The sequence below is a fragment of the Ovis aries genome, chromosome 5, assembly GCF_016772045.2.
Source record: "Ovis aries strain OAR_USU_Benz2616 breed Rambouillet chromosome 5, ARS-UI_Ramb_v3.0, whole genome shotgun sequence".
NCBI classification, from domain to species: Eukaryota; Metazoa; Chordata; class Mammalia; order Artiodactyla; family Bovidae; genus Ovis; species Ovis aries.
In genome coordinates, this window is record NC_056058.1 from 28658879 (window position 1) to 28672178 (window position 13300).

General features: G+C 42.9%; 1 protein-coding gene across 3 annotated transcripts in view; it reads right to left on the bottom strand.

Annotated features, from left to right (window-relative positions):
• SNX24 (sorting nexin 24) overlaps nucleotides 1-13300 on the bottom strand; it is a 172575-nt gene that overhangs the window by 158681 nt on the left and 594 nt on the right. The window lies entirely within an intron of this gene.

Here is a 13300-nt window from a genome sequence, read left to right on the forward strand (position 1 = left end):
GCTGCAGCCCACAGGGTTGCAAAGAGTCAGACCCGACTTAGTGACTAAATGATGACGATGATGACAGAGAGTCCTGCACCAAAGGCAGGCGTTACCTGAAAGTGCACACCTGCAACAAAATAAGCCCCTTTCAGGGACATCCAGGGACAACGCTGGTGAAGGGAAATCCACCCGAAGAATTAGAATAATTTTAATCATTCAATGCACTTGGTGGTGCACTCAGCTAGGAAGGAGACATAACCAGATGTTACCTTCCATGCTACCACATTCATAGGTTGTGAGCAATGATCTGGCTGGATGATCAGAGAACACGACTGGAAAATGATGACAGGGACGTGTGAAGAAGGGCATGTGGCCAGACCTCTCCAACAGGGCAGAGCAGTGACAGCACTTATCAGTGGCTGTAGCCAGGTTGGCCTTGGTGAATGGAAGGGCATGCATAACCTCCATCCCTGCCACCACGCCTTGTTCATAAGCTCCTTAGGGATGAGAGAAAGGGGTGGCTGGGGAAAGAAGCTGACGTGCATCTACAGAACAGGTCCTCCTATCCATGTGACTACTAAAATCCTCCTCTGCTGAGGTCGCCCTTCAGTGAGCATTCACACGGGACACAAATATCTTCATGTTTTTTGCCCCTTCAGAGAGGTCTGTCCAACAGACAGTAAAGAACCTGTCTTTACCATCAGTACCGGCTTTTATCAACCTTTTTCATTTTGCCTATTCAAATTACCAAAAAAAGCAAAAACTCATCTTCAACTCTGCCCTTCTTTAATTACCAGTGAAACTATCGTATCATATGTTTTTGGTTATTTGTGCCTCTGATAGTTCTGTCCTCTTAAAAGCAAACAAATACTCTCATTACTTGTAGTACTTCCAGGACAACATTTCATCTGGGCATCTACAGCGACACTAAACCACTCGACCCACCCTTCAAACTCCAGCCCGCCCCCACCACCTACCCTCCTTACAACCACTCACACTTTTCATCCTTCCCCAGGCCCTTTCTTGAACCTGAAATGATCTTCCTCCCCTTCTCAAACTGGCAAACCTTCCATCATCCTTCCAGGACAACCTTGAAGTCAGCTACTCTGCACACTCAATACCAGTGCATTGCCTGAGAGAGGAGAGACATATAAGAACCATAAGAATGAATTTCTGCTCTACTGCACTTGTGTAATACCATGGGTTCTGTAATTTTGAAAATAAGATTAAGTTCCACTAGCAAGATAGGGAGAAGGCAATGGCAACCCACTCCAGTACTCTTGCCTGGAAAATCCCATGGATGGAGGAGCCTGGTGGGCTGCAGTCTATGGGGTCGCTAAGAGTTGGGCACGACTGAGTGACTTCCCTTTCATTTTTCACTTTCATGCATTGGAGAGGAAATGGCAACCCACTCCAGTGTTCTTGCCTGGAGAATCCCAGGGATGGGGGAGCCTGGTGGGCTGCCATCTATGGGGTCGCACAGAGTCAGACATGACTGAAGCGACTTAGCAGCAGCAGCAGCAGCAAGGTAGAGAGAACATGGAAGGTACAGAAGAGAGAGAAGCTCATAGGTTTTAAAACAACTTCTAAATTCCTAAATTTATCTAAATTCGAAGAACTAAGAAAAAGCAGATCGTGAGACTCAACCCCCATATTGGTTCTACCTTAGAATAAAAATTATAAGGTGAAACCTGCAGTAATCTGTGTTTTAAATAAAAATCAACAAGAGGACAGCCATGTATTTCAAATACCCACACTACTCCCTTAAGTGGGGGCGGGGGAGGGCGGAAACCAGAAGGGGAGAAAGACTGTTTCAAATACACCCAATCTAGTCATCAGAATTCAGCCAGCAAACTACATGGAGATACTGTGCGCCTATCAGATTGGCAAAAATCCAAAAGCCTGACAACATACTCAGTTGGCAAGCCTGTGAGGAAACCAGTACTCTCATCAACTGCTATGGGAGTGCAGAGTCGCACAATCCCAGGAAGGGAATTTGACAATACCTGGCAAAATTACGTACTCATTTGCCTTTTGATCTCATAACCCACTGCCAGGAATCTAAAGAGACATTGACAAACACACAAAAAGAATATGGACAAGGGTAGCGATGCAGCCAACAACAGAAAGCAAAGGGCTATAGAAAATAACACGGGATCTCCGCATATGCCCGTGGGGTCTTCTCCAGGATATACTGTTACGTTAAAAAAAAAAAAAAAGCAGGAGGAAGAAGATGTCTTAGTGTTCTACTGTTCAATCTAAGAAAGAGAGTAGGGGAACAAGTATATTTGTATTTGTGCATATATATTTGAAATATAAGGATAAACCATAACTTTTTTCTTAATGGACGTCGATGGCACCCTCTTAGGGTGAAGAGGACACAAACAGAAGCTAGATTTCCGCAGACAGACCTGACGCAGCAGATACTTTACACAAGTTCAAAACAAAATTAATTTTTAAACATCCCTGGTGGCTCAGACAGTAAAGAATCTGCAATGCACGGGACCTGGGTTTGATCCTTGGGTGGGGAAGATCCCCTGGGGAAGGGAATGGCTACCCACTCTAGTATTCTTGCCTGGAGAATTCCATAGACAGAAGAGCCTTGTGGGCTACATTCTTGGGTTGCAAAGAGTTGGACATGACTGAGCGACTAACACTTTAACACATAACAAGAGTATAAAATAAAATGAGAATGGGTAGCTAGTTGGTGTTATCAGAGGCTGACCACAGGGCTTTAACATCCTCGAATCTGAGTATGCAGACAGGATCCCAGAACCAACGGGTCACAGATAACGAGGGACAACTGTATTGAGATTTTTAGTGTGGGAGAAAGAAGACACAGTTGAAGACACAAGAGACTAAGAAGATAAATTCCTACCTTGACCACAGAAAAAGGTCTAGAAATCTCCACAAACCCAGTCAGCCCTTGGAAGCCCTGGGGGATGAGTTCCAGGAGCCCCAGGCAACCTCACACTCTGTGTATGCTCAAGTCCTTCACATAAAAGGGCACAGTACAGGGGGCACAATCAGCTCTCCATATGGGCCCATTTGGCATCCGGAGTCAACAAACTGCGAAAAGGTTTTGGTTGGTTGGATGGGTGCGAAGCCCACAGAGACCCAGAAAGCTGACTGTGTGTATCTCGTGTCCAGATCATGGTCCCTGAATCATTTCCCACTAAAGGGAACCAGGGACCATTAGAGAAAAAGCTAATTCCAAATCTGGGGCTGGAAAGGTAAAAAATTTACTGGGAACATCTTGTTATACTAGAAAGCAAGGAAGTCAACAAAGACATACAATTGAAAATTAGAACAGACACATATAAAGCAAAATAACAGGAAATCGCATTAAAAATCTGAATGAGTACTTGCAAAACCAACATAAGAAAACAAGGTATGCGCCTGATGACTCACTTGTTTTGGAGAGGTGCAGTGGGGAATGCAAGAGAATGGAGAACATGGGACGTGTGTATCCCTACGCCCTCCAGAAGACAGCCTAACATTTATGTAAAAACATTAGTCGCTAGGATCTTGGAGGAAAAAATGTAGTAAATAAGGCTAGAAAACTAAATCTGAATTGAACACACAGTCAAAAGCTGTAATAAGACTATGAGTTGGTTAAATGTAACTGTTCCTTCTGTAGTACTTCAAAGTATCTACAAGAAGTTTGTCTTATACAACACAAATATTTATTCTGGACTTTGGTTTACATTATTAAGTCACATTAAAAAACTTTAAAAAAAAAGTAACCTTCAAGGCAGTTCATACTTGAAATAATATGAATAAATCATGAACATAGCTAGAGACAGCATTCCTTACACTTTGTAAAGATTCTTTCCCCATCCTTAAACCATCCTACAAAGTAGGTACAGACAGACCTCATTTTATTGCACTCTGCATAAACTGCATTTTTTTAAAAATTGAAGGTTTGTGGCAACCCTATGTGAAACAGGTCTATTAGCATCATTTTTCCAACAGCATTTGTTCATTTTGTGTCCGTGTCACATTTTGGTAATTCGTGCAATATTTCAAACATTTTCACTACTATTATTTTTATTACAGTGATCTGTGATCACTGATCTTTGATGTTACTACTGCCAATGTTTGGGGGCACCACAAACTGTGTCCAGATAAGACAGCACATTTAACGGATAAATGTTAAGTTTGACTGCTCCACAAACTGATCATTCACCATCTCTCTGCCTCGCCTTGGGCCTCCCTAGTCCCTGAGACACAGCAATACACACAATAGGCAGAACCTGGAATCAGACGAATTAAAAATCCTACAATAGCCTCTAAGTGTACAAGTGGAAGGAAGAGTCACACATCTGTCACTTTAAACCAAAAGCCAGAAATGATGAAAGCTTAGTGAGGAAAGTATGCTGAAAGCCAAGTTAAGCTAAAAACTAGACCTCTTCCACCAAACAGCGAGCCAAGCTTGTGAATTGCAAAGGACAAGTTCTTGAAGGAGATTAAAAATGCTACTCCAGTGAACATACAAATGATCAAAAAAGGTAAACAATTTTACTGCTGACACGGAGAAGGATGTAATGGTCTGGATAGACTATCACACCAGCCACAACATCTTTTAAGCCAAAGCCTAATTCAAACAAGGCCCCAACTCTCTTCAGTTCTGTGAAGGCTGAGGGAGGTTAGGTAGTTGCAGAAGAGAAGTTTGAAGCTAGCAGCGTTTGGTTCATGAGGCTGAAGGAAAGAAGTCTCCATAACATCAGAGTGCAAGGTGAAGCAGTAAGTGCTGATGTGGAACCTGCGGCAAGTTATCCAGAACATCCAGCTAAGATAATGAATGAAGATGAAGGTGGTGGCAGTACACAGCAGACTTTGAGTGTAGGTGAAACAGCCTTTTATTGGAAGAGGATGTCATCTAGGGCTTCCCGTAGGCAGAGAGGAGAAGTCAAGGCCTGGCTGCAAAGCTCAAAGGGGAGGGTGAGCCTCTTGTTAGGGGCTAATGCAAATGGTGATTGAAGATAAAGTCAATGCTCCTTCACTATTACGAAAGTCCTCGAGAATTAGCTTAATCTACCCTGCCTGTGCTCTCTAAATGGAACAGCAAAGCTGAGGTGACAGTACATGTTGACAACATGGCTTATCAAACACTTTAAGCCCACTGTTGAGGCCTACTGCTCAGAAAAATAAGATTCAAAATATGACTGCTCATTGACAATGCACCTGGTCACCCGAAAGCTCTGATGGAAACAAAGAAATTCATACTGTTTTCCTGCCTGCTAACACAACATCTATCTATAGCCTGTGCCACGGATTAAGGAGCAGTTTCAACCTTCAAGTCTTACTTCTTAAGAAACATATTTTGTAAGACTATAGCGGCCGCAGACAGTGATTCCTCTGATAGATCTGGCTAGGCAAAGTAAACTGAAAACCTCTGGAAAGGATTCACCATTTGACATGCCATTAAGGACATTCATGATTAATGGTAAAAAGTCAAAACATCAATATAACCAGATGTCTGGAAGAAGGCGATTCCAACCCTTCATGGATGACTTTGAGACATCCAAGCCTCCAGTGGAGGAGGTCACTGTGGATGTATTGGAAACAGCAAGAAAGCGAGAAGTGGAGCCTGAAGAAGTGACTGAACTGCTGTAATCTCATGAGAAGATATAAACGGATGAGGAGTTGCTTCTTATGAGCAATAGAAGTGGTTTCTTGAGATGGAATCTACTCTCAGTGAAGATGCTATGAAGATTGTTGAAATGATAGCAACGGATTTAGAAAATGACATAAACTGAGTTGATAAAGCAGCAATAGGGTGTGAGAGGACTGACTCCGATTTTGAAAGAAGTTCTGTGGGTAAAATCCTATCAAACAGCATTGCCTGCTGGAGAGAAATCATTCATGAAAGGAAGAGTTCATCAATGCAGAAACTTCACTGTTGTCTTATTTTAAGAAATAGCCAAAGCACCCCAACCTTCAGCAACCATCACTCCGATCAGTCAGCAGACACCAACATCATGGCAAGACCTGCGACCAGTATAAAGATTATCATTCACTGAAGGCTCTGACGAAAGTGAGCGTTTTTAGCAGTGAGGTATTTTTTTAGTTAAGGTGTATAAATTGGTTTTTTAGGCATAATGCTACCACTCACTTAATAGACTACTGGAGAAGGAAATGGCAACCCATGCCAGTATTCTTGCCTGGAGAATCCTGTGGACAGAGGAGCCTGGTGGGCTAATGTCCATAGGGTCACACAGAGTTGGACATGACTGAAGCGACTTAGCATGCATGCATGCATTGGAGAAGGAACTGGCAACCTGCTCCAGTATTCTTGCCTGGAGAGTCTCAGGGACAGAGGAGCCTGGTGGGCTACAGTCTATGGGGTTGCACAGAATTGGACATGACTGAAGCAACTTAGCAGCAGCAGAATATAAATATAATTTTTATAGTTCTTGGAAACCAAAACATTTGTGTGACTAGATTTGAGATATTTGCTTTACTGTGGTAACCTGGAACTGAACTTGAAATAACTCTGAGGTATGCCTGTACTGGCACCCCATTCCAGTACTCTTGGCTGGAAAATCGCATGGACGGAGGAGCCTGGTGGGCTGTGGTCCATGAGGTTCCTAAGAGTCAGACATGACTGAGCGACTTCACTTTCACTTTTCACTTTCATGCATTGGAGAAGGAAATGGCAACCCACCCCAGTGTTCTTGCCTGGAGGATCCCAGGGACGGGGGAGCCTGGTGGGCTGCCGTCTATGGGGTCGCACAGAGTCGGACACGACTGAAGCGACTCAGCAGCAGCAGCATGCCTGTACTAGTATCCTCTTCTGTTGTTTAATTGCTAAGTTGTGTCCAACCCTTTTGGAAACATCTGAAATAATCAAAATTTGATTTAATCCATTCAAGTTCATATCTAATAACACGCCTGCCTCGTTTTTAGAGACAGTGTGCTATAGCCTGGGACTACAAACACGGCATCATTTCAAAGCAGACGGAACTAAATGCATTGTGGTATCCTGGATGAGATCCTGGAACAGAAAAAGGACATGAGCGGAAAAATTGGTGAAATCCAAAGAGTCTGGAGTTTAGTTAGTTAACAAGGTACTGGTGCTAGTTTCCTTGGTTTGACATTACCATGGCAATGGATGATGTTAAAAAGGAAACTAGGTGAGCGGTATATGGAACTGTTGGTACTAATTTTGCAACTTTTCTGCAAATCTAAAATTATTTCAAAATCAAAAGCTTATTTGAAAAGAATCGATCAATTTCTAAGCACCATCCTTGCAAAATTCAATCATCTTGTAAAATTTTGAATTTCCAAGTGAATGTAGCATTCTATTTGTTAATGGTCGAGAATATTTTCAAACTGCTTGTCTTGTCTTTCGTGGTTGACTTAATTACTCAACACACGTTTAATGTTTGTTTATGCTAGGAGTTTACCATGTGTGAGGCACTGTGCCAGCTATGCCCTCGTTACATGGAGGCCTTCGGCATCAAAGATGCTTATAAAGAAAGGGTGACTGGAAGGTACTGTTGTGGGCATTGTGGCTTCACCATCCTTCTGAGCTTCTCCCACTGCGGTGTCTACAGGGTTAGGTGACCGGAATGAACTGACCTCATTCCTAGCTCCAGAGATGCCCCCTAACTATTTTCCATCTGGTTAACTTATCCTTGCCATGGTGACGGTAATAAACATAGTGAAGACAGCCAATCAGCACACAGAATCCCCCTGGCAATGGCATCCGTTGAGGAACCAACTAGGGATAATGAGATACAAAGGAAGAAAGGTGCGCTTGCTCTGAAGGAGCATCCTCTCTTCCTCTGGATGTTGTAGAATACAATGCGTTTGTTTTTTTAAATCTGAAGCATGTTACCATTTTGTCAGTAGGTGGAAGCTACTCTGAGGACGAAGGTAAACAGAGAGAGGAAGTGGCTAGGCCCCCTTAATCTCTCGGACTCATTCTTACAAATATAAAATGGTAGTAATAATACTTGCCACAGATCACTGTTAACTCTCAGGCAATATCTACACTGGGGTTATATTAAAAACAACAAAAATAACTAAGAGTTGGGATGATATTAAGGTTTTGCTAACCTTGCAGTAATATTTACCTTTTGGTTATGTTTCTTTAAAGTCTAGCTGACAGATATTCACAGTAAAATATTTACAGGTGAAATTTTATTTTGGATTTGCTTTAAAATACTGCAGAATTGCTTTAAATGGAAGAATGAAAGGTGGTGAATGAAATAAGTATTGTAAAATATTGAAGGTGAGTAATGAGCAAATGGCAGTTCATTATATTGTTCAATTTGTATATTTTAATCCAGAAAATATTAAAGTAACTATCCCTACTATCCCAAGCTCTTCCCTGGTGGCTAAGAGGTTAAAGTGTCTGCCTCTAATGTGGGAGACCTGGGTTCAATCCCTGGGTCGGGAAGATCCCCTGGAGAAGGAAATGGCAACCCACCCCAGTATTCTTGCCTGGAGAATCCCATGGATGGAGGAGCCTGGTGGGCTATAGTCCATAGGGTCGCAAAGAGTCGGACACGACTGAGCGACTTAAGTAACTAACTAATCCCTACACAGATCTCGATATTATGACTATGTACATATGGAGGTGCCTTATGCACTAAGAAACATGATAGAAAATAAATCAGTAAAAGAACTGAGATCTCAAGAAAGAGACAGATTTGTATAAGCACAACACACTCAATCACACACATATAATTAAAACGGACTTGAAAATCTATCTAATTCAATGCCTTGATTTTTACAACTATGGAAAATGAAATCTAATACATTCAGACTTTTATGTTGTTCCCTGAACAGTCTTTCTAGTTTTCTTTAGTTTTTCTGTCTCTCTCTTTAGTCGCTAAGTCGTGTCTGACTCTTGCAACCCCATGGACTATAGCCCGCCAGGCTCCTCTGTCCATGGGATTCTCCAGGCAAGAATACTGGAGTGGGTTACCATTTCCTTCTCTGGGGGATCTTCCCAACCCAAGAATTGAACCCAGGTATCCTACAATGCAGGCAGATTCTTTAACAACTGAGCTATGAGGGAAGCCCATTTTGTTTTTACTAACCATGTATCTGAAAACAGAAAATATCAATACTAGCCTATAGGATGGGCACCCAGGACCTGCTTACTCTCATGTCCAGTGGACTGTGCTCCATCCTCTCCTGGAAAGGGCAGAGTCGCATCCAGCGCTTTGCTCCTTGTAAAGCGTCTACTCTTTTTTCTCTTCTGCCTCACACCCCTGGGTTTCCTTGTTGCTCTGGCTCCTGTGCTGAGGAGTCCTGCCTCCTTCCTCACTTTTACATGCTTTTCCTGAGAAGAGCATCAACTTATACGGTTTTTTCCTTGTTTGATGCTAAAAGACCCCCTGGAGCCATATTTCTAGCCTTGACCTCTCTATGTATCCTGAATTCCAGAACAAAATAGCTTCATCTGCCACAAAAATGCCCAACAGGCCCCCAAATGAAACTGACTGCGTGCCAGTTCTTTTCTGGTCCCTGGCAACCCTGATCGCAGGAGTCACCCTGATGCCTCACATCTAGTCATGAGACCCTGGGGATTCCTGTAAGACCCACCCCCTTCCCTGCCCAGCTGCCTTAGTTCAGCCCTCATCCTCTTCTTGGTCATTTTGCAAGCATCTCCTCCATGATTAATGCTCCAGGGTCATCCTTCTAAATGCAAATCTAGTCATGTTACTTCCTTCCTGAAAACTCTAGCGACGTCCCATAGTCTGAAGCTGAAGTCCAGACCCCTTTACGGTTCTCAAGGCTAGTGAGCTGGTCTCTCCACACCTCTTTCCATCAGGAATCACTCGGCACCAGGTCGGTACAACTCGAGAAGCTGTTTCACACCTCAGGATCACTAAAGCCCAGTGACTTCTCTCTACTGACTTTCTTCTGTCAGAAAACTCAGTCATTCACTATTTATAGTGAATTTTCACTATGGATAAACCCTGAACAATATGCATGAGCCCAGGACAACATGGATAAGCATAGGAGACTGACATTCTCCTAGCCTCAAGGAGCTTATGACTAGAATGGGAACAGATATTAAATAAAGGCACAGTGGAGGGTGGGGGGTGGGGTGGGAAGGGTTGACTTGCATTTTGTTACAATATCCTTTTCTGCTTCTTTGTAAACTACAATGATGTAGAAGTGTTCTTTTTATTGTTGCTTTTGTTTGTCTATTTGTTTTGGTGGATCTGGGAGTTTAAAATGCCTTTCCCCTCCTCACTGGGTGAAAAAATTTTGCCCCGCACTTCCTCTTTTTAGAATTCACAATCCCAGCAAAAACCTCATCAGATTTCAAAAGTCAGCATTCCTGAGCACCCTTCCCCCACCCCCAGCACACCATCCTAAGGCAGAGCAGAACTGCCCAGTTCTTTCTCTTCCTCAAGACTCCAGCTGACATTAGCACCCTAACTCTTCTCCACCTGGCCCCTGCAGGATGGGCTGAGAGTCCCCAAGGAAGGAACAAGATCCTTCCACCATTCAGTTCCCCACCTAACGTACGCAGTGCAGGCCCACAGTAAATGTTTAAATAATCAAAGGGCAAACATTCAGTCTTTAAAGGTAAATTACTTTGTACACAGAGCATAACTTTGCATATGTTTTTTTGAATAACAGGGCTTGAGCAATACTGATAAAAACTTAGAGGGCCAGAAGTACCCCTTCTATTTAAGGTTCTACAGAAATCCTAGTACCTTGCATAAAAAGGCATGTATAGGGATGTCTTATTTCAACATATTTGACATAGTTGCTAAAAAATTAGAAGCAAATGTCAACGGCCATCAGCAGAGATCTGTGTAAACAAATTATGGTACATTCCTTCCGTGAAATATTCCTTTGCTATCACTAAGAAAGATACAATCCCGTCCATATTGGGACCGAAAGATATCCATAAGTTATACGATGACAGCTATAGTGAAATCTTGCTATTTATTCTAAAAAGGAAAAAAACATGTTTTCATAGCATAGGGGGGAAAGTCTCTAAGAAATTACCCCTATGCCTTATGTCTGAGGGCATGGGACAAGAAGCAAGGAGAGGAAATCATCCTCTACTTAAAATGTCCTACCACTGAATTTGTTAGATTGCAAATTAATATTTCTTAAATTTAAAGCACAGTCACTAAAGTAAAAATGTAACTTTTATAGTAAAATATATGTTATTTGGAGACTTCCCAAGTGGCGCTAGTGGTAAAGAGCCTGCTATGCCAATGCAGGAGACAAGAGAGTCTGGTTCAATCCCTGGGTTGGGAAGAAATGCAAACCCACTCCAGTATTCTTGTCTGGAGAATCCCATGGATAGAGGAGCCTGGAGGGTTACAGTCCATGGGGTTGCAAGGAATTGGACACGACTGAAGCAACCTAGCATGCACGCACATACATGATTTTACCTAGGAAAATGAGATTAGAACTGAGATTAAACTTTTAAATTCTGGGTTTTTTGTAAGAAGGTGCTAACTTCCTAGCATCCAGAATAGAGACCCACAGCAGGCACTCCAGTTAATACCTGCTGAATGAATAAACTGCCTAGCAATTACTAAACTGTTATGCCAAGGATACAAAGTATCTGCTTCACAAACTCACAAAGGAAAAAGAATCACTTGCAGAAGTAACAAACTGCTACTAACCTAAATACATTAGGATTGTTTTTTTGAAAGTGAAGTGAAAGTGAAGTCGCTCAGTCATGTCCAACTCTTTGTGACCCCATGGACTGTAGCCAGCAGATTCCTCCATCCATGGGATTTCCAGGCAAGAATACTGGAGTGGTTTGCCATTGCCTTCTCCAGGAGATCTTCCCCACCCAGGGACTGAACCCTGGTCTCCAGCAATGCAGGCAGATGCTTTACCATCTGAGCCACCAGGGAAGTCATCGTTTAAGTAAACTTTTAAAAAGCACGCAAGCTGTCCTTAGAGAAGCAATCTTCTAACCACCAAGTTTACCAAGACAAAGGTGCCTTCCAAATCAGTTTAATCCACTACCTGGAGTCTGGCACATGGCTGGCCATAACACCAGTAAAAAAAGAAACACAAAAACTTGGGTTAAAAACACAGATCCTCTAATGGAAGAAAATCAATCATTCTGATTCACTTCAGTGCTTATTTGAGAAGGTAATTAACTTTTAGCTTGGACTACTGAGACCAAGGGCTGTGACAAGCAGCCTTTTTATCTCCAAATCCTTAAAGAATGCCCTAAAGATGGAAGGCCTCCCGTGACTGTTGATGCTGACTGCGGCTGATGGGACAGGTGAGACACCTAAAGAATGAAAGACAACCAAGGGTTTAGGCCTAAGGAAAAAGCCTAAATAGGTTCACATTCAAATTCATTCCCCCTTCCCTTTTAAAATACGACATGGTATATTTTTAATCAAATTCATAATTCATTTGTTTATATAGATAAGGGCCACGGAGCTCAGCTCTCCCTTGGTTGAAGCCTCCCCATCCCCCCACCAAGGGAAGGGACTTCGAGAACTTGTTTTGGGGGTACATGGACCCAGCAGTCTACTAATTCTAGAAACCCACATACTTCTTGGATTTTCTTTTTTCAATCACTACTCCTAATTCTAAAAATTCCTTTGAGAGGGTGATTTAATCCTCTTTATGAAAAAACAAGGGTCCAAATAAGCTGTGACCAAAACCCAACAATCTTCAGAGAAGACAGAGATTAAAATATTGCTCTGCCAAATTAGTGCAACTGGAGTTTAGCGAGTGAATTAGAAGTGAATAAAAAAAAAATCCTTCATAGTGCTCTACGCAAGTCCCTCCAAAGCCTACCAACTCTAAATGGAAATAAAACTGTCCAAGGTCAGGCATGTCCAGGGTGAGGCATTTCCCCCTCTAGCAATGACTGTCTAGATGAAGATGTCTAGGTTCACCGGGGAATCAACTGTTCCCATACGAAACTTATCACCCAGAGGCTCCAGGCATGGTCCCTGCCCTCCCCGCCACTCCTCCACTAGTGAAAGCGGGGACCCTGTTTCTCATTTCTGAGACCGCAGTCCCCCCTAGGTATAGAACAGGTGCTCAGTGAGTACCTGACTTTGCCATTCCAAGGCACTGCAGAACTAGAAACAGCAAACAAACAAAACTTTGGAATTCATCTAAAAGCAACTCATGTGTTCACTTGGGCGAATAAATTCTACAGATGATTATTTTTCTTAATGAGCATGTTTTCCATCTGAATGAATCCCTACCGAACTTGGAAACCAACAGCATCAGCCCGCGGCAAAAGCCACTTGTCTGGACGGAGCGGGCAGCTGAGCCAGAACCAGTGCAGTCCATCCCGGGCTCCAGGGGGCGGGCGGCGGGGAGAACCGCAAGCGCCGCG